General features: G+C 43.6%; 1 protein-coding gene, 1 non-coding gene and 1 pseudogene across 9 annotated transcripts in view; 1 reads left to right on the top strand and 2 right to left on the bottom strand.

Moving 5' to 3' along the window:
• ZHX3 (zinc fingers and homeoboxes 3) overlaps positions 1-25,865 on the top strand; it is a 120,917-nt gene that overhangs the window by 3,970 nt on the left and 91,082 nt on the right. For 4 of the 8 annotated variants that reach the window (XM_064475685.1, XM_064475681.1, XM_064475683.1 and 1 more), the window contains exon 1: positions 16,723-16,994. The exons of 1 other annotated variant lie outside the window; for it this stretch is intronic. The gene's annotated coding sequence lies outside the window, so the exon portion shown is untranslated. 3 more of the 8 variants (XM_064475682.1, XM_031433808.2, XM_064475686.1) reach the window with 2 other exon arrangements.
• LOC116147562 (small nucleolar RNA SNORA11) lies at positions 8,546-8,678 on the bottom strand. Its single transcript, XR_004131121.1, has one exon. It is a non-coding gene; the product is annotated as a small nucleolar RNA SNORA11 (small nucleolar RNA).
• LOC105085044 (receptor-binding cancer antigen expressed on SiSo cells-like) lies at positions 8,769-10,496 on the bottom strand (annotated as a pseudogene).

The raw sequence follows: 25,865 nt of genomic DNA on the forward strand, positions 1-25,865 counted from the left end.
AGGCGGGTATCGGGGAGAGGGGAGGGGTGAGGAGAAACCCAAGTAGATGGCAGGCCTCTCCCCGCCCCTGGGTTCAGGCTGCTTCTGCCCTCCAAGGTATCTGCAGACACTCACCCCTCAGTCACAGCACTGGGCAGGTGGCGATTGGTTCCAAGGCTGGAGTTGCAGCATCCAAGGCCGGCTTCTTCCTGAGGTGGGGCTGGGAAGCGACCCGACCCCACCCACGATTCCCACCCTAACTACCCCCCGTGGCCCCGCCCTCTGCCGCCAGCCCGGCCCCTGGTCCCCGCCCCCCATCCCCCAACGCGCCCCACCCCCCACCCCGTTGCCGGCTGATGGAAGGCAGGCTCTGGGCTGCCGACCTGGGTTGCTTTACCCTTCCGTGTGCCCCTACCCTGCTGATGTGGCTAAGGCTGCCGTGCTACCGGGGCCTCTTCCAGCCTTTCAGGGACAGGCCCTGGATGTGGTCAGGGATCCCGGTTGCTGTCCCAGACTCCTGCCAGTCTAGCCATTGGTGCCAGCTGAGGACTGACCTGGCCTGGCCAGGTTGCCTGGCAATGCGGGCTGTGGCTGGGCAGTTCCTGCCTCCAACTACCCCTCCTGGAAAAACATCAGTTTGACCGAACCTTTTGGAACCCGTTTGCAATTTCTAGTCTAGGGAAGAAAACTGAAAGATCATTAACCACTGTATGAAGCGGGGCTTTCTGGGTGTTCTAAAGTCCCCACAGGACTTACCAACTGTCCCGTGGCTGAACCTTCAGCAAGGGGACCTCCTAGTTTTCTTTTTATTTAGATAGACTTTCTGCCCCCACCTCCTCCATCTAGCATCCAGGGTCATATCTCATTATGCTTTGCAATTCAAGGAAGGTCTAGCATGAATGTTCAAAATATTTAAATTTTGTTCATAAATAGAATGATAATAGATGTTCAGAAATACTGTTTAGAGATCAGTTGATGCTGGGCCTTGAATTACATATAGATGGTGATATATAGGAGGGGCAGGGGCAGTCTAAGTGGGTGGAAGTGTTGAGTGAAGCCATGGATGCTGGAGAAAGCGAGGACAAGGAGGTGGCCTATCCGGCCTTGAAGATGGGGAAAACCAAGGGCATTGAGGAGCCACTTATGGCTGCTGACCAGAAGAGTGACACAGCATTACCAGTCACCGAGCCGAGCCTTTGTAAATGCTATAGTGCTGTTCTGCCCACCTTGTCCTCTCTACCTGGGCAGTGCTTCCCTCCCCCATCCATGTAGTTAATGCCAACTCATGTTTTAGATTCTGGCTCCATTTTCCTTTCTCAGGGAGGTCTTCAGTGGCAGATATATGCTAAAGTAACTCCCTGTGTCCCCACTTCCTGATACTCATGCCTTTGTGTAATCCCTTCCTCTCCAGTATGAGTAGGGCCTGTGATGTGCTTTTAACCAACAGAATATGGCAAAGATGATGGACTGTCACTTCCAAGATTATATTATATCATATAACTAGCAGACTAGCTCTGGAGACTCCCCTTGCTGACTCAATGAAGTAAACAGCCATGTTAGGGACACACACATAGCAAGGAGCTATGAGTGGTCTCTAGGAGCTGTGGCAGCCTCCAGTTGACAGCCAGCAAGAAGCCACGGTCCTCAGTCCTATAGCCACAAGGAAATGACTCTTGCCAAAAACCTGTGGGGGCTTGGAAGTGATTCCTCTCTAGTTGAGCCTCCAGATGAGAATGCAGCACAGCTGTCACCTTGATTGTAACCTTGTGAGTCCCTAAGCAGACGACCCAGCTAAGCCTAGACTTGGGACTCACAGAAACGGAGATAATAAATATATGTTGTTCAAGGGTCTAAGGTGGCAGTGACTTATTACACAGCAATCACTAATTAATACACCTTACATAGGCTCTCATAACATCATGTGCCTTTTCATCTTACTCTTCTATGTGACACTTTATTTATAGATACCATTTGATGAATGCTGTGTCTTCATGAGCATACTTTTTGCTCATCCTTGTATCCCCAGAGCCTCACTGTGTGCCTGGCACTTGGAGGAAGACCCATAATAAGTATTAGTTGCATGTGTGAGTAAGTGAACGCTCTTATTTAATCTTTACTCAACCTGGTGAAGTGGGAACCATTGTCACACATGAAGAAAAGGAAACCAATTATTAATGTGTACTCAAAAGTAAATGGAACAACATGTTATTGTCTTATACTAAATAAAGTTTTGGTCATGCATGCCAAAAATATCCTAATTTTTCGTATGACTAAAGAATAAATGATTTGGGAGCCAAGTGTAGATTGCATGGTATGACATCCTTCATGGAACAGTGCATTTTGTAAAAAAAAAAAAAAACAAAAAAAACACAACCATCCAAAATAGTTTCTGGGCTTCTTTGGTTTTTCCAAAGCCTTCTCACAACCCTTTCTTGAATCATTCTTCCAAAATTCCTGCCCTGCCACGGTCCCTTTCTAATACTTTCTAACCTCATCTTCTAATGCCATGGGTGCCTCCACCTGTCCTCCAATGTCACCCTCATCGACTTCACACATCCTATGTCTTTGGTAAATTTGCAGTTTCACTTTGTACTTAACTTGCTCTGGACCCTCAGAGGTCAAAGCCATCTGACAGTGGGAGGCCATTAAAACCAGAGTTAATTCTCGTTAGATCTCTGCTCAGGACCCTCCAGTGGTTCCCACACTCCTCACCACACCCCGACCCCCACTCAGTCTGCAGCCCCCACGGTCACCTCCTTGTGAATTTCAGGCACATCAGTCACGCTCGCCTTGCCCTGGAGGTTTCTGCTCAGAAGGCTCTTGCCCCAGATCCCCTTATGACCCAACCTCTTACCCACCTCAGGCCTACTCAGATGACACATTTCTACTTTGACCACCCCACCCACTTTTCCCTCTTCTGCTCTTTTCCAGTACCACTCACCACCCACTCACATGCCATATCATTTACTTATTTCTAATATTTGATATTTATCTGTCCCCTCCCATGAGAATGTAGGCCCCATGAAGTCAAGACATTTGTTCTGTCTTCACTGATACATCCCAAGAATGGGGTCTGGCACAGTCTCCAGTAAAGAAGAGTGTCCACATCTTTGATGACCTTGCCTCTGCCTTGAAGTCTCCATCCCTTGCTTCTGGCCTATCTCCCCCTGGCATCTCTCCCCAGTACTCTGGACCCTGCGCAGGTGATATGATGTGTTGCTGGTATCTGCCTGACTCAGTAGGGCCTTCCTAGGGCGCTGGTATTTTGACCTTGCTGTGTCTCTGCCAAGTCTCCCGCTGGTGTGAAATGCTAAATTCCAGATTTTTAAATTTCTTTAAGGGTGAGAGAGTTAAAGAGGAAGGAACAAAGAGATGATGCGGCAAGCCATGGGAGAGGGTGGAAGGGAGAAGACAGTCACAGATTTTCCTGGGGTCCCCACCCAGTCAGCTTTCCAAGAGCCTTGAGGAGCAGCCAGCCGTGAGTGAGGGCTATGTGCCACGTATTCTGAGCCGGGGGCCACATATCCTGAGCTGGGGGCCACATATCTGACCTGGGGGCCACGTGGCAGAAGCAGTGTCCCATTGAGTCATGGGACACACAGCCACAGTGCTTTGTAAAGTTTGGTACGTGGAGTATTTTTGTTTTTTACAGCCCAGCTGTCTGTGTAATGACTTCCTTCCCTCGGCCTTGTTCACCGAGGTGTCCCTGGGCGACCAGCTGAGTCACCACATTCCTTGCAGCTTAAAACACTGGCCCAAGCACAGGGGCCCGGTTCCTTCATGGAGGTGGGACCTTTGAAGGCAGCCAGGGAGTGCCGTGGAAAGGCAGACTACAGAGCTCCCACCTCTGACCTGCACCTCTCCCCAAAAACATGATTTCAAAAACAAGTGAAAATAGAAATTCCATCTGTTAAACACTAGGGAATGGCCCCAGCCATGTGCCTTAGACTGAAGTATTATTTGTCAGCAACCATAAAGTCAATACCAAATTGAGTGGGGGCGGGGTGGGGGTGGCACCAGGAACTGACGTCCGTGCCCTCGGTCTGTTGCAGTGGGAAGGGTGAGAAATCCAAGCGAAGAGGCTGGGAGGAATGGAAACTTGCTCAGTGTTTCTGTAAAATAAGCAGGCAGTTTTCAGTAAAATGAAATAGGCATTGGGTACATGGTTCAGCAATCTTACTCTGTGAAATATATTTTAAAGCAAGTTTGCTCAGATCCTTAAGAAGACAGGGAAGAGGTTATTTATGACAGCCTTGTTCATGGCCTAGATGGGCAGGAGGCAGGGGGAGTGATGAAGGCATGAGTTAGTGAACCACGATGACTGCGTACCCTGAAATTCTGCACAGCCTTGAGAAACGACCCGTTAGATGCACACCCAACAACGTGGATGGAACTTATAGTGTCAAGTGGGGGAAACAGTAAAAGAGATTTAAAGCACAAGACTGTCCCATTTTTACTGAGGTATGAGTGAGGTACAATAAACCACATATATTTCAAGTGTACAATTTGAGTTTTAACATGTGTCGACACCCCTGAAACCATCACCAAAATCAAGCTAATGAGCATATCCAGCTCCCCGCAAAGTATGAAGTAGACCTATATGGATTAAAGTGGACAGATGTTTAACATCCCTTAAGTTTAAAAAAAGTTCAACTGCGTGTAATATAATCCCTTAGTTATAATAACAACAAAAAAAGTTTAGATACCCTGAAAAAATCTGGAAGAACATATACCAGTCTAAATTATGTTTGTTATTGGAAATCTTGCAAAAACTGCATGGCCCCATTGCACCTTGCACCCCAGAAATTGCCCATACCTGTTATTCCATGTCATGGTCTCCAGGTTTCCAATGGAGGTTTCACTCACTAGAAATTTGTCATTATGGCCTCCTAACTTCGAGTGACTTCATTAAAATGTCACCGAGGCCATCACAATGGACTTGGACAGAAGGGGTGCCTTCTGTATGTCGTCTTCTAAAGCTGTGTATTGTTTTCCCTTACACGTTTAAATCCGTAATCCAACAGAAATTGGTTTTGTTGTTTCTTGAATAAATGAAGTTAAATTGGAATAACAGATCCCATGTATATACCCATTCATTCAAGAAATGTTTATTGAGTTTCTTCTGTGTGTCACGCCTTGTTTATTGTTTTACTTTTTATATTTAGGTCCATAATCCATCAGGAGCTGGCTTTTTTTTTTTTTTAGGAGTTGGCTTTTGAGTATGGTGTGAGATAGGATTCCAATGTCGTTTTTCCCATATGAATATTAACTTAACGCAATACTCCTTATACAAAAGTACACTGTTCTGCAATGCTTTCTTTATCATTAAACTATTTTTGAAGTATCTCTCTTCTGTCCATTGGTTTTTGTCTACTCTTGCGCAATACTATACTGTCTTAATTATTAGAGCTTTATTATGTCTTATTAACTGATAGATTAAATCTTCCCACCTTGTACTCCTTCAAGAGTACCTTAGCTGTCATTGGCTTTCTCCAGTTTAACATAAATTTTATGTTAGAATCATCTTGTCAGCTTCCATATGAAAGTCAACAGGATTGCTTTGAATCCATAGAGAGAGAATGATAGCTTTATGTACTGAGTCTCCCAATCTGTTAGCGTGGTGTTTCTCTGCATTATTCATTTGTTCTTTAATATCTACTAAAGTGTTTGTGGTTTCCTCCATGGAGGTTTTCCATGTCTTTTGTAAGATCCACCTGTAGGTACGTGGTTTTGGGGTTTTTTGGGTTTTTTTTGCTATTTTTTTCTGACAATTAAAAACATTTTTTTTCTGACATTTGATGGAATATAGAAATAAGGTTGATTTTTGTATATTGATTTTGCAACCCAGAAGAGGGCCTGCATCAGAACCAAACCATGTTGGCACCCTGATCTCAGACTTCCAGCTTCCAGAACTGTGAGAAATAAATTTCTATTGTTCATAAGCTACCTAGTTTGTGGTATTTTGTTATAGCAGCCGGATTAAGAGAGTCACTTATTAGTTCTAAAATTTATTTGAGGTTCCTTAGGATTTTCTAGCTATACAATCATGTCATTTTGGAATAAAGATAGTTTTGATTTTTCTTTCCTGTCTTTATAACTTTTTTTTTCTTTCCTTATTACTCTGGCTAAGACATCTAGTAAAATGCTAATTAGGGGTGGTGTTAGCTGATATCCTTGCTCTATTCCTGACTGTAGGAAGGAAAATGTTCAACATTATACCATTAAGGATGATGTTAGCTCTAGGGTTTTTTTCCTACATATCCTATATCAGATTGAGGATGTTCCTTCCTGTTCTTATGTTGCTGAGAGTTTTTATTGTGAGTCGATTTTGAATTTTATCAAATGTTTTTTCAGCATCTATTCAGATGATCAAATTATTTTTCCCTTTTATTCTGTTAATGTGGTTGGTCAGTTTTAAATGTTAAATCAATTTGCTTTCCTGGGATAAACTCCACTTGGTTGTGATTTAGTAGCCTTTTTATTTATTGCTGGATTTGATTTGGCTAATATTTTGTCAAGGGTTGTTGCATTTATGGTCATGAGAGAGATTGGTCTGTGATATTTTCTGTCTTTTTTTTTTTTTAAACCAGGTTTTGGTAGTAGGATTATGCTGACCTTATAAAATAAGTTGGGAACTGTTCCCTCTATTTTAATAGAGAATTTGTATAAAATACGTATTATTTCTTATTTAAATCTTAGCTAGACTATTTCCATTATCTTTTAAATTTAGTCTTTATATTAAAGTATGTCTCTTGTAAGCATCATATGGTTGAGTTTTGTTTTTTGTTTAAGTTCAACTTGTCAATCTTTTTCTTTTTATTAGAATATTTAGTCCACTCACATTTAACAAAATTACAGATGTGGTTTCAAACCATTTACCTCCGTAATCTTGTTGTTTCTCTTCTATTTGTCCTACCTGGGTTTTGTTCCTGTTTGCTTCCCCCCACCCCCTTCTTTGGATCAATCAAGTATTTTTTCATTATTCTATTTTATCTTCTCTACTCGATTTTTTTAATTGTGGTAAAATACGCATAAAATTTACTATTTTAAAATGTACAGTTCACTAGTTTTAAGTACTTTCACATTTTTGTGCAACCAATCTTCAGAATGCTTTTCATCTTGCAAAACTGAAATACTTTATCTGTTACTCAGTAGCTTCCCATTCATCCCTCCCCCCGAGTCCCTGGCAGGTATCATTCTACTTTCTATCACTATGAATTTGACCATTCTAGGTATTTCATGTAAACAGCATACAGTATTTATCTTTTTGTGACTGGCTTGTTTTCACTTAGCATTATGTCCTCAAAGTTCATCTATGTTGTAGCATTTATCAGAATTTTCTTTCTTTTCAAGACTGAATAATATCCACTATATATATATACACTACGTTTTGTTTTTCCGTTCATCTCTTGATGAACATTTGGGTTGCTTCTACCTTTTGGCAATTGTGACTAATGCTGCTATGAACATGAGTGTATAAGGATCTCTTTGAGACCCTGCTTTTAATTTCTTTCCCATTGGATTTTTAGGCAAACCATTATATGTATATATATTATATACACACATATATATATATATTATATATGTATATTTAAGTGCTTACTTTCAAGATTATAATATGCATTCTTAACTTATTGCAGCATGACTTGAATTAGTACTTCATAATTTTCTACACAATGTAAGAACCTTTTAACAGTGCAATTCCTTTTACTGCTCCCACCTTCTGTGCTATTTTTGGTTACACATTTTACTTCTGCATGTCACAAATCCACAATACACTGTTGCTGTTGCTTTAAATAGTAATTTATTTTATTTTTATTTTTTGAGGTTAATTTGTGCTTTTATTTGCCAGTATAACTTAACTACAGTGGCTTGCAAAATTTTGACCTAAAAAAATACATTTTACATCATAATCCAACAAACACACACATATATAATATGCATACGTGTGTGTGTGTGTGTGTATGTGTATATATATATATATATGTATATATATATATATATATATATATATATATACAACTGAAACCAAAGTTTTGCCCAAAATGTCTACCCTAACACTGAGTGTTCTTGTTTTTAATTTTAGTATGTTTTTTGGGGACCAGTTTTAGGTTTACAACAAAATTGACAGGAAGGTACATAAATTTCCCATATATCCCCTCTCCACACACATGCATAGTCATTAGTTTTATTTACCAGAGTGGTACTTCTTTTTTTAACTAAGGATGAACCTACATTGATACATCATAATCACCAAAGTCCTCAGTTCACCTTAGTTTGGACAAAAGTATAATGACATATATATCCATCGTTATAATGTCATACAAAGTATTTTCACTGCCCTAAAAAACTTCTGTCCTCCAGAATGGCATATGAAATCTCTCTTTTTTCCCTTGCAAAGAGGTTCAAAGCCTTCATGTCTGTAAGACCACTCATGGCCCGCCCATGCATGGACCGGACAGGCTCTAGGCGGCAAACTCCCCCACTAAATACTGCGGCATTTCTTCCAATATTGAGCCTTGCCCCACTGGTCCTGCCCAGGAGCCACGTGGAGGCACAGGGGGACACGTGAAGGGTATTTGCTCATAGGATGAAGGCCTCAAGTTTTGTGCCCCTTCTCACAGTGAACCCAGATTCCTGTTGGGTGTGTTGTAAACAGGGGAGACATTTCTTCAGGCCCCCTGCTCTGAGCACACCTCAACTAGTATATTTTAAATGTCAAGTTTCTCTATTTACCCACATGTATGCCCTTTCCTGTGATCTTCATTTTGTCTTACAGATCTGTGCTCCTACCTGGAATTGTGTTTCCTTGACTTGTCTGCTGTCTTCTGCTGCCTCAGAACTTCTTCACCCTGCCAGTCTGTACCTTCTTCCCATGCACTGGTGTTTTCCCGCCAGGTGTCAAGTCACCTAATGCGGGAGACTGATGGATAAAAGGCATATCTTCAGTAGCTGCTAATCTACTAGAGAAACCTGTGCTACCAGCTGGGATGCCAAAATGTAATCCTTCTCTCTTCTTAATGATTTTCTGAGTTTTCCTTTTAGTTGATGTCATGTCCTTAAAACAGGTTCCAGTTGTTCTAAAGCATTGTGTGTGTGTGTGTGTGTGCCATCGCCACATTCCCATTCCCTCCTCCAATCTTTATACGTGTGGGTGCATCTTCTCCCAGGAAGTCCACATCTGTCCGTTGAGGAACTGATGAATAATCAACCGAAATTTGCGAAGTTATTTGGTCTCCATTTAATTTCCATCCTCTGGCAGGTCTGCATATTAATCTCTTTAGGAATGAGAATCCTGTTGCTGGGCAGGTACAAACTTTAACCAAAACTGTGTGATGGCCGAAGTAGGAATCAAAACCTACCCCTCCCTCTCCTTGCCCTCCCAGCAGAGGTTCTGGTCAGATTACTTCTTATCTTAGACTAATTTGATATGCCTTTGGTTTTCTGTGGTTTCATTATAGATTTATTTTTATTTATCCTGATTTGAATTTATTTGGCTTCTTCAACCTATGACTTGATGTCTTTAATAAGTTCTAGAAAATTCTCAGATGTTATCATCCTTCCATATATTGCTTCTGTCTCATTCTCTCTCTTTTCTCTTCCTGGGACTCTAATGAAAATGTATGTTAAACCTCACTGTATCTTCTATGTCTCTTACCTTCTATATTGTTTATCTCTTTGTCTCTCCGTATTTCATTCTGGATGATTTCTTCTTACCTATAATGCTGATGAACATTTGCATTGCTTCTACCTTTGGGCTATTGTGAATCATGCTGCTGTAAAGACAGTTGTACAAATGTCTGAGGTCCTGCTTTCAGTTCTTTGGGGTATATACTCAGGTGGAATTTCTGGATCATGGGGTAAGTCTATGTTTAATTTTTGGAGGAACCATTATCCTGTTTTCCACAGCAGCTGCGCTATTTGACATTCTCACCACTAGTGCACGAGGGTTTCTAGTTTCTACTCCAACACTTACTTCCTTTTTTTCTTTTCTTGTTTGTATAATAACCATTCTAATGGCTGTGAAGTGATATCTCATGATTTTGATTTTCTAAGTTTGGCTTTTATTTCCTTGACTGTAGTAACCTTGGTTGGTTTTGGTTTGTGCTGGATAATGTCCTGTATTTGGTGTCCCCATGAGCCTGTTTCTTTGTTGCCTTACTTGTGTTCTCTCATGATGTCTTATCTCTGTATAGGTCTGGCTATATTTGATTGTGCATTAGGCATGGTAGTGCAATTGAAAAAAAATTGCTTGTAGAAGCAAATTTAAGGTTAGAATGATGTACACAATACATATTTGTTGGGAAAGAGAGTGGTGGGTGGGTACAGACAGTGCCTTGAGCTGGGAGGGATTTATGGGCACTCAAGCTCATCTCTGGTCTAGCAGCATATTTGGAAACAAGATGTGACTCCAGGCCTCACCCCATGATAGGGCTAAGGGTCCTGCCCTCCATACCTGGGCTGGACTGACAGCAGAAGCCCAGTTGTGAAGACTGGTGGAAGACAGGCACTGACATCAGGCCTCACCATTGTCATTTTCTTATAGTGTTCTCTTGAGGATGAAGTCATGACTTTTATAAACTACTGTTACAAACACAGTTGGACTCACCCTGCTCCCACCTACACACACACGAGTTCCTCTTTAATCCCAGGAACATGTCTAATTGGCAGTAGAGGCCACTCAGGAGGCAGAAACCACATCAGTAATTGGAACAAGGAAAATTTAATATTAAGAATTATTAACAGGTGAAAAGTAGTTCGTGACTAAAAAGGCCAAAGAGAACTCCAAAGAACCTAGTAGACATAGGGAAGACATAGGGAGCAGCTACTCTCTCTAGGGCTGAGACCCAGTACCCTAGGAGAGAACACACTTGCAAGAGTCTCTCCCCCAATCCAAGGCTGAGATGTAGACCTTGGAGAGGGCAGAAAGTCAGCTCACGGGATGGCTGAGAGGTTTGCTGAGTTGCCACAGGCAACTGGTCAGGAACTGGCCATGTGGGTGGCAGAAAAACTCACCGGTGGGTGAGCACTGCTAGGTTTCCCATAGACCATCTTACGTGCTGTAGGAGCAAGAAGAACAGACTGGGAATCAGAAAGGTTCTGAATCAGAAAGCCCCTTGTGCGTCTGTGCCTTGCAGGAACCCTCCAGCACTGTCCACTGGCGAAGCCTAACACTGTGCTCCTGGCAGCAGAGAAATGTCCAAAGGTCTTCAAAGCAAGGCAAGGAATTTAGAGCAGAGAGTCAATAAGTTGGCACAACTGGATTCAGAACTTTTCTTAAAAAGCCTGATAGAACTTCCTCTTTAACTTCTGAGTGCTTTTCATGCATGTGACACCATATTAATAGCGGCATGTAGATTAACTCATTCAATTTTCATAACATTAGAAGTTTAAGCTACTCAGCCTCATGCAGCAAGTAAGTGGGGGAGACCAGCTTAAAACCCAGGAGTTCTGGATTTAAATCCTACTTACTTACACACTATATTAAACTAACTGCCTCCTGGGTTCCTTCATTGCAGACTTTATAAAGGCAACATAAAGATTAGTGGGGAGTGAGAGAACCCTCTCTATGAAATGAACTATTGATTAGGCCAAGGGGTCTGTCACTCTCCTGGTCCTCGAGGATTCTTCCCCTTCGAATCCTTGGTTCACAGCCAGTCCCAGCTATTCCCTCTGTGCATTGTGATCACCTCATTCTTGACAAGGGGCTGGCACATAAATCACGTAGAATTTTTCACCTTCCCTTCCTGCAGTTGTTCAATGCTCAGACTCTTTCCCACCTGGGATTCTATGGTGCTGGCTACTGCTCAGAGCTGTGCGGTGAATGTGGCAGAACAGCCACAGTTGGGATCCTTTTGGTTTCAAGTAATTGAAAATCCAACTCAAGTTAGAATCAGCAATAAAGGGAATGTATTGATTTATGTGACTTGATTGGTAGATGGGATTCAGGTAAGCCCTGATTGGCACTCCAACTCGGTTTCTCTTCAGTTCTTTCCACTTTTCCCTATTCCATGTGTTGGCTTCATCTTTAGGTTGGCTCTTCTCTTTGTCCCAGAATAGCTGCCAGCTGCAAATGGTGCCTCACTGTCATCCAGGGAGGCAGTGAAGGTTGTATCTAATTATTGTGAAGAGCTAAATATTGGGTACAGATATATGTAGGCCTGGGTAATAGGTCCATCCCTGAAGCAATCAATCCAAGGCCTATGAGATTACTTCAGTTGACTTACGGAAGTCAGTTGAATTGAGGATCCACATTCACATGTGGGAGATGGGGTCCATCCCACCCAAACTACCTCAGTGCTGTACATTGGGGAGTGGGCTAGACCAGATGTTAGAAAGATACATCTGTCAGGATAGGCTAAGTTTTGCTCTGGTAATAAACAAGCCCCAATCTTGTTTTTATATCAGCAAAGATTGATTTCTTGCTCATACTGTATAACCATGGTGGGTCACAGTCTATGTTTTCTCAGCCTCGGACCCACACTGTGGGAGGTATCACCACCTCAAGCATTGTCTATTGCTGTTGCTGAAGGAAAGAGAGAAGATTGCCTACTAGCCCTTAAAGTTCGGGGCTGGAAATTATCTGCTTCTACTCTCTTTATTGACCAAAGCAAGCCATGTGGCCTCTCCCGACTCCAAGCTGTAAGGAAGTACAATCCTGTGTCTGGGAAGCAAACCAGAAGTATCTGTTGGCTTAGTATTAATGTCAACTACCACAGAGGGCTTATGGAGACCACCGCAGTTTTTATCCACTTTTTCTTGGGGAAAAAAAACAACTTCTTGTTTTGATTGCTACATTAAAAAAAAGAGGCCTCCCTCCTGCGCAGAAATCAGGAATTCAATCATCATTCCCTGTGTCACTATGAAATATCTCCCATGTGTTTTACCGTTAAGTGGGATCAATGGTTCTATGAGGGACTTCTATTAAGATATCTCCTCAACTCAAAACAATTCCCTTTTTGGTGGTCTTGATCCACAGAGGTGGGTTCCTGGTGAACTACACGACCTGTAAGCCGGCGTTGACTGTTCTAGCGGAGGGGGACATCTGACTCAAGTTGGGTCAGTTCGGGCTTCTTCTCTGGGGTTTTGGAATTGGAATGATGAGGGAGTTTTTGTCTCTTCCTGGGGTAACTGGAATTATATCATGTACTTGGGAGTGGTTGGGAGATATATTTCCCATTAGAAGCAGAGAAAACAAGTTTGTAGAGAGAGTCTTACTGACCATCCATAAGTCCATCCACCCTCACCCCCCTGAAAAAAAAAAAAAAAAAGCCTTAAGATAAATTTCCCTCTTATTTTTCTTAAACTGGGCTGATGGGTTACTGGTACTTGCAGCCAGAAAACTCCTGATACATGTCCTTTGCTGCTGGAACCTGACACAAAAAGCTACAGGTGTAGCCCAATGCAGTTAAATAGAGGTCAGGTTGTAATTGTTGCATCAACTATACTTTCGGCAGTTTCTTTTCTGCTTGAGAAAGCTCGTTAGATGTGAGTGTAGGTGACATTATTACATGGCTCACCTGGAATTGGCTTGAAGTCTTTTTTAAAGGAAAATGATTTGCCTCCCTGGGTAAGTATTATTTGCCCTGTACCTCCCAACACTGGTAATAAGTGCATGTTGTTTTCTCTGCTTGGAGTCCTTTCCTCATCAACTTGTTAGACCCAGCCCCAATGTCACCTCCTCTGGGAAGCCTTTCCACACCCTCCTATACAGTATTAATGATGTCCTTCTCTCTGCTTCTCAAAGACATTGGCACATACATCACGTGTTACATATTTTCTTCCAGAAGTGTTTCTTTACCTGTCTGGCTCCTCTGAAATCCTGAGTTCCTCAGTGGTTGGGAGAGTACCTTGTTTATCTCTGTGTCCCACAGTGCTGGACTAGAATAGATCCTTGAAAGTTTGTTGAGTAAATGAAGTTAAGTTGGAGCAATATATCCCATATACAGCTATCCCTCAGTATGCACAGAGGTGGTTGGTTCTGGGATCCACTGTGAGTACCAAAATCCATGGATGCTCAAGTCCCATTGTTGGCCTTCTGTACCCCAGGTTCTGCAGCCTCGGATTCAGCCAACCACAGATTGTGTACTACTGTAGTCTCTTCATGGAAAAAAAAAATCTGTGACCTGCACAGTTCAAACCCATTTTTGTTCAAGGGTCAACTGTATGTATGTATATATATGTATATACACATATATACATATATATACATATACATACACACTCTTATTTATTCAAGAAATATTGATTGAATACCTAAGCATGTCAGGCCATGTTCCAGATGCTGCAGATAAGTAACACAAAGTCCCTGCTCTCAGAACATTACAGGTGTTATTCAGGTCATAAGGCTGTGAGGAAAAGTAAAGCAAGATGCTGGGAGAGAGAGTGAAGGGGCTTGGGACTTGATGTTTTACTAAAGTGTTCTGGGAAAGTCTTTCTGGGGAGATGACATTTGAGTAGGAATTTGGATTAAGGGCACATGCCTTTCTGACATCTTGGGGGAAGAAACATCAAGTGCAGAGGTCCTGAGGTAGGATTGAGCCTGCATGTTCCAAGGGCAGGAAGGAGGCTACTGTGGCTGGAAAGGAGAGAGGGGTTGGAGTGGATGAAGAAGCAGTTAGAGAGATGGGAGAGTGTAAAGGGGCCAGGGGGAGATTACATGGGATCTTGGAGAAATATTGAAAAAACATCGAACCCTTGAAAAAACGTTTTGGTTTTTGCTCTGAGTGAGATGGTGAGATGGGAAGCCACTGGAGGCTTTAGAGAAGGAGAGAAATAGGTTTTGACTTAGATTTTAACAGAATCTCTGGCTGCTTGAGAACAAGCTCTATAAAAGCAGAGTGGAATCAGGGAGAGAAATGTGGAAGTTAACGAAATATTCCAGGACAGAGAAGATGAGGTCTGAAATGAGGGTATTTTAAAGGTAGAGCTGCCAGATTTTGCTACTGGATAACATGTGGGATATGATAGGAAGAGAAGACTCAAGGATGGCTTCAAAGTTTGGGCCAAGCCACCAGAAGGATGGAATTGACCTTGTCTGAGGTGGAGAAGACTGTGAAAGGAGCAGGTAGAGGGGCAAGTCCCACAGTTTGATGTATTGCTCAGCACTTATGTATATGTTCGCTGCTTTTCAGGATCTGAAGGTTATAATGCAACCTGAACAGGTCAGGTTTGTCTATTGAACACCAGGCACTGTGCAGAAAGCAGCATGTGTGCTGTCATTTAATCTTTTCACTCATTCCTATTGGCTTAATTACTGGTATTTTCATTGATTTTTATGGATGAGAGATTGAATAGCATGTCCAGAGTCACTCAGCCAATCATTAATCTGCCAGTTTAATGCAGATCTGATATTCCAACCCAGGTATGTCAGACTGGAGAGCTCTTGCTGTTTATTAATCACTAGATTCTAAAGGTGGGGACCACTTTCTGAGCATATTTGCTACAACCTGGGCTCCATAACAGAAAAGGTGCCTGGAACGTGTGACAAAAACTCAGAAAAGGCCCCACCCTTATCCTAGGCGTTACAGGTTGCATAATAGAAGCTGTGATAAAAGAGCAGCATTATTGTACCTGACGGGGGCAACTAATGCTTGAAAGTTCTCAAATACCTGAAGACTTCATGTTATGAAAGCAGTTATCAGAAGTTGTTAAGAAACAGAAGTGAAAAAACTGCAGTGAAGTATTGGTAGGATAAAAGAAAACCAACTCCCAGGCGGTGCTTGTTGGGAAACAGTGTTGGGAAACATTGGACTGGGAGGAGAGGGGCCAGGCGGGGGCCAGGGGCCCTGTCCTGCCTACATCCTTCTGAAAGTGCACGCTGGTGTGGCCTTCCTTAGGTGGTCCTCTAGAAAGACCAGGATACGGAGTACAAAAGCCGGGAACCTACGGGGCCGCAGCATCCGCCCCCTGTCTCCTTCCCCGCCCCCTTGAGCCTCCACACGGGGAAAAGCGGGACCAGCGCCGCGCATGCGCCCGAGGTAAGGTCCGATCCCCGCGACGTCAGGGGGCTTGCGCCGGCACGAAAGCCCCGCCCCCTGGGCGCCAGAGGCGACCTGGGCGGGGGGCCTCGGGCCACGCCCCCAGCCGAGCCGAGAGGGGCCGAGCGGAACCGAGCGCCTCCGAGCGCAGCCGAGCCCAGCCGAGCGGCCGGGAGTCGGTTGGTGCAGCTGCGTCCCCGCCGCCGAGCAGTCCGCGGCTCCGGCGTCGCCGCCGCCGCCGCCTCCGTGGGGCCTGCGCCGGCCGCCTGGCCGCCGGGAGGGAGCCCTGGAGCACGGGGAGAGCGGCCCGGTCGCGGGCGCCGCCGCTGCCGCCGCTGCCGCCGCTGCCAGGTGAGCGCCCGCTGCGGCCCGCCAGCCCCGTGTTCCCCCGCGACTGTCAGCCCCCGTGTGTGTGTGTGTGTCTCCGCCTGTCAGCCCACTGTGTCTGCGTGAGCTTCTTCTGCCACGCCTGGTCCCCGGCCCTGCCCGCAGTGTCCCCCACCCCCTCCCGCCCGCTGCCCCGGGTCTTTCTGTCAGCCGCCAGCACCCCCTTGCTGGGAGGCTCCGCCCCTTCCCCCCGAAGCGCCGCCCTCCGCCCCATCTGTCATCACCCCCCCCCCACCCCGCCGGCTCCGGCGCCCTGGAGGCGTGAGGGTGCTGCACTCCCGGGGGTCTGTGTAGCCCCCGCCGGCCACACAAGGGGCTTGTGACTGGGCAGTGAGGGTGTCCGCAGATGCCCGCCGGACCGTGTGAGGGTGCGTGTCCGAGTGTGCGCCGGGTGTGAGCACCGCGTGTGCCCCCAAGAGCCCGGAGAGGAGCGTGGGGGGCGACCTGACCGACGTGGGGCGGAGATGCCGGGCGGCTGAGAGTCACTTGCTCCAACTCCCGCGGGCCGGCGGCATCCTGCGGGGATGGGGCTGAAACCGGACTCGAGCCACTCGTGGTACCGCAGACTCCTCCATCCTGGGACCCGTGTTTGCCCATACGAAGGCAGTTAACCCGGGGCTCCTGCTTCCTGGATGCTGCGAGTGGCATGTGAGCGGAGTTTGGGGCTTGTTCAACCTTCCCAGTTTGGTATTTCCATTCGGAGAAGCCTGTCGGAAGTGATTGAGGAGTGGGTGGGATGTGGAGCTTAGGTGGAAAGTGTTTTGAGAGCTTGAGTCATTTTGAGTTGCATGGTTTGCATTTCTGAGCAGTGATTGCCCTGGGCTTGTGCCCTGTGAGAAACTGTTATGTGATGGGGGAGGGGGTGTAGAGGAGGAGAGAGGGCATACAGCTTTCTGTTTTTATCCGTGTCATGTGAACACATAGTATATTTATTCATGAGACCTCCACACATCCGCAATTTTAAAAAGGATTACAGTAGTTTCCATTTATACATGTTCTTGTATGTTGTTATCTTGATGTTCTTTATTTGCAGTAACTTCGTATTGCAATATTTCAAAACTAAGAGAAAATGCTTCCTAAAACAATTGGTGTTTTGCCGGATAATTCTCAACCACGGGGAAAGAGCCAAAAGCGCACTTCATTAGCTGGAACAACTTATTCGGGCTTACTTTGTTTCTAAGAGACACACAGTGGAAAAATCCAGAAGCGGCATAGTAGTAGCGAAGAGTGTTAGGAAATTAATGAAAAGGGCCCTTCTGTTGCTGCCTTGGAAAGATGGTATCAAAGTTGCTGCAGAGGACAGATCTACTATGTAATCACAAACATATTAACCAAGTTGGTTTTGTGACCTTGATACAATGAGTCTGCGCTTGATTTGGGCTTTGCTGGTAACAGGAAAACGTTTCATGGGAAGCAGGGTAATTTGGGGAGAAAATGATCCCCATTCTTTTTTGGTCATATTTAAGGAAGATTTCAGACTAGGGCAGTCTCACGGCAGTCTCAGACTAGGAAAGAGTGGTTTTTCTTTCCTACGATAATATCAAAAATTACAAAAGTAATTTCATGTTTTAAGGCAAAAAAGTAGGGGAAAAAAAAACTAAGAAAGGCATAAGAAAATACCCACAATTCCACAAACCATAGTAAATCATAGTTTGGTATTTAGTTCGCATATGTATTTTTTCTTCCAGAAATGCTACCTACCATTCTGTAAGATTGTTTTGTTGTCTGCTTTTTTCACACTTATAAATAGATTATGCCTCATTTTTATGAGAATTTGTTCCTTTTATGATCGTTTTAAAGAGGAGGTTATGTATGTCCTCTGCTTAGAGTACTCAAGTAGCTACTCCTCCTGGAGTAAAATCTGAGGTCCTTGCTGTGGCTACTAGGCTGCCTCCCTGTCCTCACTAGCAGCGTTGCCTGACGAATTTCTGCTAGTCCTTAAAATCTTCAGGCATATGCCAGCCTCAGTGCCTTTGCATTCGCTGTTGCATCTGCCTGAAACTCTGTTCCCTGGATACCATGGTTCTTGCCTCAGGTCTCCACTCAGAGGTACCCCCTTATAAGGCTTTTCCGTGTCCACCCTGTGTAAGATATATTCCATCCCCCTGTCCTTCTTAACCAATCTTACTTTTCTTCATAGCACTTACTACCACTTGGTAAATACATATTTATTTGTTGGTTTATTGTGGTCTCTCCCCTCCCCCATTAATCTGGAAGTGTGAAGCTTTTTTCACTGATGTTATCTTCAGAACAGCACATAACACATTATGGGTGCTTAATCGATATTTGTTGAATGAACAAGTTTTCATTATCCATCCATTCACGTGACCTTTCTGGTAGCCTCCTAGGCTTTTAGATAACTATATCATGAAGTGAGATAACAGTCTTTTAAAAGTCAGGATAGTCCTCTCCTTTACCTATCTGAGGAGCAGAGTTGTAGAGGGAGGCTTATGATCTTAAAAAGAATTACAGTCTTGATTTAACTTGAACAATTGAGGGAAGGAACAGTTTTAGCAAATGTTACTGACTTTCCTTCTTATACATTATCCCTTGTGTTTCACTGGAAATCTTTGAAATGTATGAAGTATCCCAGTTGTGTTTACAGCTGTGATTTCAGTTTGGTAGTTCTTAGTGATAGTATTGGCCTCAAGAGCGTAGTGAGTGAGTGTGTGTGTGTGTCAGCAGATACCCAGAGATGTAATTACAACATGAATGCATTTTCATTTGAGGAATAGCTGTTATTGTTCCTTATTTTCCTGGCAACTCTATCCATTTGAACTCCCTGCTTATCAGTTTTTGGATGGCCTAGCAGGTGACTTAAGTTTTGTGTGTGTGTTTTAACGTTTAAAAATAAATCTTTGATTTCTTGAGCATTTTACAACTCTCATGTGACTCTTGAACTGTTTAAAAGTACCAGTTTCATCTTTCTGGGTGAAATGACATCTGTAGTAAAACATTATTACATTTTCATTATAAGGAAGGAAAAAATGTATATTGGGGTAGAATTTTTACAGAGAGAATATAGAGAATTTTTAAAGGCTTGAATTTCAAATAGGCATCTTTTAATTTTAGTGAGTTTTTGAAAAAAAATCCTTGCTTTTTGCTCTAAAGGAAAAGAATTCCTTTGAACACAATCCAAACCTTCAAAAACTTTGTTCTTGTGCTCCAAATATATGAGAACTTGGGAGAAAAAATCCTAAATGAAAAATTTTATTCTCTTAGAGGCCTAAAGGGAAAGCGTTAAGAATTTATTTGTATTTGTTCCACAGGCACTTACCAAGCATGTAGTTGGGGCAGTTCTTTGTGTTTTTGTACAGGCTGTGTTATCACGTTCAGTTTTAGATTACTGATCTGATTTGTTGTTATTTCTTCTTTCCTCGCTTGGCTACCTCCCTTCTCTCATCATATTCTCTTCCTAAGTGACCTCATCCATTTCCAGGACTTTATTACCCTCTGGATGCAGGTGACTGCCTCAGTTACACCTCCCGTCTGGACCTTTCTTTGGATCAAGACTTGCATTTTTAGCTGCTGCCCCCCTGCTGTCCCTACTTGCAGCCTCACCATGACCTCAAACTTCACATGTCCAGAACTGATTACTCAGTCTCCTCAAACTTCCAAATTTGTATTCCTCATTACTTACCCCCTTCCCTCTCTCCTCCAGCCTTCCCCTGCCTTCAGCCTTCCCTGTCTCAGTGTCATTACAGTCCATTCATTGTTTAGCCAGAGACCTGAAAGTTGACCTTGATTTCTCTGAGGCCTCACTCCACATCCAGTCCATCGGCCTAGCCTCCGGGATACCTCAGGTCCTCCCTTCCCTCTGTCCTCCTGATCCAGCTCCGTTCCCTCTCGCTGGATGAATGCCCTGCCTGTTACTTGGTCTCCCAGCTTCCGTTCTTGTTCTTGCCTTCTCCAACCCATTCTCCCTGCAGCAGCCATGGAGCCCCCGGTCATCAGAGCCACATCCACGCTTACTCCAGGGCTGGCCTCTGCCTCCCCCTCTACCCTCCATGCTCCCTGCAGGTGGGAGCACCGTTGGTTCCTCGCAATGCCAAATTCTTCTCCTCTTCCGTGCAGCCCTTCCCTCTGCCTGGCACTCTTCCCCAGATTTTTCTAGTAGATCTTTCTCCAGCATCTGGTCTCAGCTAAATGTCCTTCCTCAGAGGGGCCCCTTCCCTGATCACCCCTTTAGAGTAACTTCTTCCCCATTGTCCCCCTTCTCAGTACGTGTGCGTTTCCTGCTTAACACTTCACCAAAGTTCCAAGTATTTCATTTATGTTTGTTTCCTTCGTTATGGTCTACTCCCTCAATAGACTGCAAGACCAGGAGGGCGGTGGCAGCCTGGTCCTGTTTATGGCCTGGTCCTGGCGCAGTGCTCGGCCTAGACTCCACTGGGTACAGGTCCCCAATACCTTTTGGGTAAAATAATGATTTTTATAACAGCTGACCTTTTCTTGTTCCTTCACATTTCTTACCTTCCTCAGTAATGAGTTTTATTGAAACTTGGATCAGCCTAGGTATGTTATCCCAGCTAACCTTTTCTGAGACTGTGTGCCAAGTCCACGGCTAAGTGTGTTCACATGTTCTCTCGGTCTCTGTGAGAACCTACTAAGGTGGTGATGGTTATTACACTGTCATTTTGTTGTTGTTTTTATTGTTTTGAGAAAATTGATTTTGGAGAAATAATTTTTAAAGTTATGCAGCTAAGAAAGTGGTGGAGCTAGAACTTGAATCTCTATGATCTGACTATAGGATCTTCCCTCTTCATTGCTGCCTTCTGATATGGATGTAGGGATGAATGAATGAATATGGGATATACTATAATATTAATATTTGATGGTTCCCCTATGTTTGTGTTTCTGAACGTATACTGGAGTATAAAAAACAATGCTTGGGTTAGGGTGTTGCATTTCCTGGAAAGTTTCTGTTAATAACCACTGTGCCAAAGCACACAGATTAATTTGTGTTCGGGCTCTGTGTTTTAATTTTGCCTTTGCCACTTTCTAGCTGCAAGCCCTTGGGCAAATTCCTTCACATGTCTAAGTCTGTTTTTTCAGCTGTAAATGGAGAAAAAATAATAGTTCTTATCTCACAGGGTCATTGTGAGTAGCACAATTACACACAGAAAACAGTCAGTGTTACCTATTAACATTATAAGGAGAAAAAAAAAATCTTAGGAAAAGACTTTTTGTCCCGTCAACAAATTAGAGTTAAGAGTGAAAGACAGACCATAACTAACAGTATTGTTTCACCAACTCTAGTTTTGAATTTATAAAAATTATAACGAAATAAGCTATTTGGTTTGGGATGGGTAATCATTCCATTGATGTATGGCAACTTTATGTTTGTATTTAGACTTACTAAATGCTTTTAGGTAAGAAAGCTTTTTTTCCCTTAGTCTTCTTTTTAAATTCTTCCCAATCTTAAGAAAGATTCTCAGGATAGAGGGATCCTTTGAGAGACTGGCTGTTTTTTTCCCCCTCCACCACAGAGATACCACCGTGACTACTTACTTCAGTAGTGATCATCACCAGGGAGCTAGCTTAAATAACCAAGCAAACAGTAGGCCCAGAACAGGCATGGCTGGGCTTGGCAGCCCTCACAATAGAATAGCTGGGCACAGTTGCATTTTCTGGTAGGATGGCTTATGAGCAAGTGCTAGTCTGGTGACTTCCATCCTCTCTGTGAAATAGAGGGTAAGGTTCTCTGCTAAGAGTTAAGTGGGAAGAGGTCAGTGGAAGAACAAGGAGATTTGACATCCAGTTGAAGCTTGGGAGAGGAAGAGTGAACATGAGGAAATGTCTATGATCTCTGGGGAGTAGGCAGGGCTCCACTGAGGTAGGAGACCGTGGATTGATTGGGGGTGACAGTAGCATTCAGTTGCCTGGTTTTAGGAGCAAAGAAGGCATATAGCTGGACTGAGCTGGGATTGAGGTTTGCTGGGTTTGAGCAACAGACAGAGGAACTGAGGATATTGGCCAGGGAGTGGGTAACATGATAGGTAAGGGTGTCTTGGCTGGACGTGGAGGAGAAAAGGACCAGAGGTGAAATCAAGCAATGCATATATTGGAATGTTGGAGCAATAGGATGTTGTGGTTAGAGAGGGACATGTGAGTGGAAGATTTCAGAGTTGAAGCAATTAATTACTGAACATGACAGGCTTCTGGGTTTTGCCACAGACATAAGTGGCTGAAGTGAAGTGAGCTTTGTGAAGATGAGCAGTTGAGGAGGTCAAGTAACTGAAGCTGGAGAGTTGTTTGGGTCATCCATGTGGTTTTCCAAGCCATCAAGAGGATGGCAGGCCACTTGGGGTGGAAAGAAGTAAGGTGGGCCAAGTCTTTGGTGAATGAAGTACTGGCAATGAGAAGAGATGTTATGGACAGCCTATAGGAGCCTCAGAAGATCAGGGGCTTTGGCCTGAGGGCAATAGAAGGGCAGTGACCTGGAAATTTTATTCGTTATAAGGTCTCTTTGGAAAAAGTTGGTGTTGGCGCAGGTTTATTATGCTCCTGAAGAAGTCCCAATGCTGAGTGGTCAGCATGGATGGCATGAGGTATTGTCTCTAAACTTGGTCATGGAAATCATCTGAGGACTTGTGTTAAAAATACAGATTCCAGGGCTCCTCCCCAGACCCACTGAATTAGAATTTCTAGGAGAAGGGACTGAGAATGTGTATTTTAACATTCCCCACTCCACATACACACTTCATGATTCTTTATAATTAGGCAAGTTTGGGAAATGTGGCTGTAGTGGATGAGAACATGGGGTCTGGAGGCTGACTACCTGGATCTGAAAGTGAGGCTGATGAGAGTGAGCCTTAGCCCATGACTTTTTTTTTTATTGAAGTATAGTCAGTTTACAATTTTGTGTCAATTTCTGGTGTACAGCATAATGTTTCAGTCATCCATATACATACATATATTCCCTTTTATGTTCTCTTTCATGATAGGTTACTACAAGATATTCAATATAGTTCCCTGTGCTATATAGTAGAAACTTGTTGTTTATCTGTTTTATATATAGTAGTTAGTATCTGCAAATCTGGAACTCCCAATTTATCCCTTTGCACTTTCTTTCCCCCTGGTAACCATAAGTTTGTTTTCTATGCCATGACTCTTAATAGCTTGCCTTTCCAGGTCTATCTGATGTCAGAAGCTATGAATTAAGAGACCCTCCGCTAGAGGCAAACACACTAACAAAAGCAAGAGACAGCTGGCGATGACAGAGACAAAAACACTCAACAAAATAATTCAGAGTGTAGCAGTTTGGGGACATACATAGAGGAAACTGTCCTGTTTGCCTCAGTGGTTTCTGAATACATTAATTAATCATAATTGCTATCCTGTTCAGCAGGAATATGTCAAATTATGGTTCGGTTAGTTCAGAAAGGTTGGGAAGGAAGTAATGCAGATTAATTTAGAAATCTTTCTATCATAAGCTTGCATGTTTTAGTGCTTCAGTTATCAGTAAAATTAACTTATGTGACACAATTCTGTCTGAAGATACTGGATTTAAAAATTCCTCAGTCAATGACAAGGCAAGAACAAGAGCAGTTATTATCCCTGGGGGGCTGCACACATGACTGGATACTTAATATCATGATACCAGCAACCCTACCACCCCATTCTCCCTGCTTCCACGAAGAAAATTCTATTCCTTCCCATGACAAGGAAGAGGAATCCTGCAAGAGAATAGCTGCTGGGGAGAGGACTTGGGGAGGGAGGAGGGAACTTGGAGTTGGTGATCCTTGGCTGACCACTTAGAATCCTCTATTGCTGGTAAGGAGGGTTTGAGTTTGAGGTGAGTGTCTAGAATACTTAAACCATGCTTCCCACCTGATTTGTCATACCCAAACACTAAAGCTTTGGGAAAAGAGTGTTGTCAGCCTTGCTCGAAGTGGTTGCTATGGACCTTTAGCTGAAAACTTGAATTGCTCTATCATGTGTTCTGTTTCTTATTTCCTTGTAGCGCTGTTGGTACGAAGGAGCCTGGCTTTCATACTGGTGAACTGGGTGCCAAACATAGCATAGCATCTCCGCTAGAAAGACCACTGTCACTTACCATGCCCCTCCGCATACTGTCTCCTCTTCCTGCTGAACTGCAGGCTGCCATTTGAATGCACATCTTGAGACCCAGAAAATGGGGCAGTGGACGTTTAGCAATGACAGCTCCACCAGAACTTTCTGTTTGCAAGTTGAGATTTTTTTTTTTTTAAATTCCCTTTTAGGGGGGAAAAAAAAAAAAAAACCCTAACAGGAATTTAGAGTATTCTTCCCTTGTAGGAAAACATTTTTTTCTAAAACCGAGAAATACTAAACAGAAGCCAAAGGATGTTTTAATGACACTGACATGTTCTCTCATATGACACTTTCCTGTCCTCCAGAGCTCGCAATCCTTGAAGGTTCTGCTGTGTTAGGGTGCTCTTTACAATGTCTGAATCACCGAGAGTCTTCAGTTTTTTTTTTTTTTTTTTAAGTTAGACATGGTGCATTTATACCTCTAACCTCAGGCCGACCGCGCAGTGTGCTGCGAAGAAGGTATAATCAAAATGTAGGATCACAGACGAAAGAGGTTATTTCTGGTGGTGGGTGGATGCGGTGAGAGGGGATTGGAGGATGCTTTCAGCGAATGTTTGTAATCAGACTGGATTTTGAAGGTTGGGTAGAATTTTGAGCTATTTTTTATATTCTCTGTTTACTAAGGCATCATTCATTTTAGCAAGACTACAGAAATAATTTGGTGCTTAATGAATTAGTTTTCAGTTATCTAAATGACTCACTCATTCAAAATGCCTCATGCCTTAATTATTTTGGATAACTTGCCTCTGTAAGTAACATATGAAGTATTAAGGAATGTATGGTGGAGAAGGGCTTTTATGGAAGCCCTTAAAAATAATCTTAGGATCATAGTGGATATCTCAGATCCCCAAAGAAATGGAGATACAGTGCTGAGGTGGTGGATAGAAAACCAGACGGATAATGGAAGGTTGGGTGTTTGGTTTAGGGACTGGGGGAAGATGGACCTCTAAGGGATATTGAGCTATGAGGACTTCATAGGAAAGGGATAGTCTGCTGGGTTAGAAGGCCTCTTGAACAATCATCATCTCATTTCTGAGTCTCTTTCTTAGGGATGCTTGGCAGTGAGGGTAAGAGAGCCCTATGGGCTGGGAACATAATAAATGGAAGACAGCCAGCTCCTCCCTGTTCTCCCTTGCTCTAGCATGGCTAAGCACACACAGTTTTACAGGAAGGCTGGAAAGCCATGCCCAGAATTTTTCTTCCTGCCCCAAGCCTCAGTGTTCCTTGGTGCTGGACTTACCTTGCCGCAAACCTGCATCTTTTTGTCCCAAATTGGATTCTGTCTTGTTGACATGCAACCCTCTGGGTGAATCATCACTCCTTTAGCAAGGCCATTTCTTGCCGTGGTCAGTCGTGCCCACCTTGCAAATGGTTCTGTTGTTCCTGAGACCTTGCAGTTTTTCCTTTCCCATGTGAAGGCTCTATTTTCAGTTGTTCACTTGC

Source organism: Camelus dromedarius, chromosome 18, assembly GCF_036321535.1.
Source record: "Camelus dromedarius isolate mCamDro1 chromosome 18, mCamDro1.pat, whole genome shotgun sequence".
NCBI lineage: Eukaryota > Metazoa > Chordata > Mammalia > Artiodactyla > Camelidae > Camelus > Camelus dromedarius.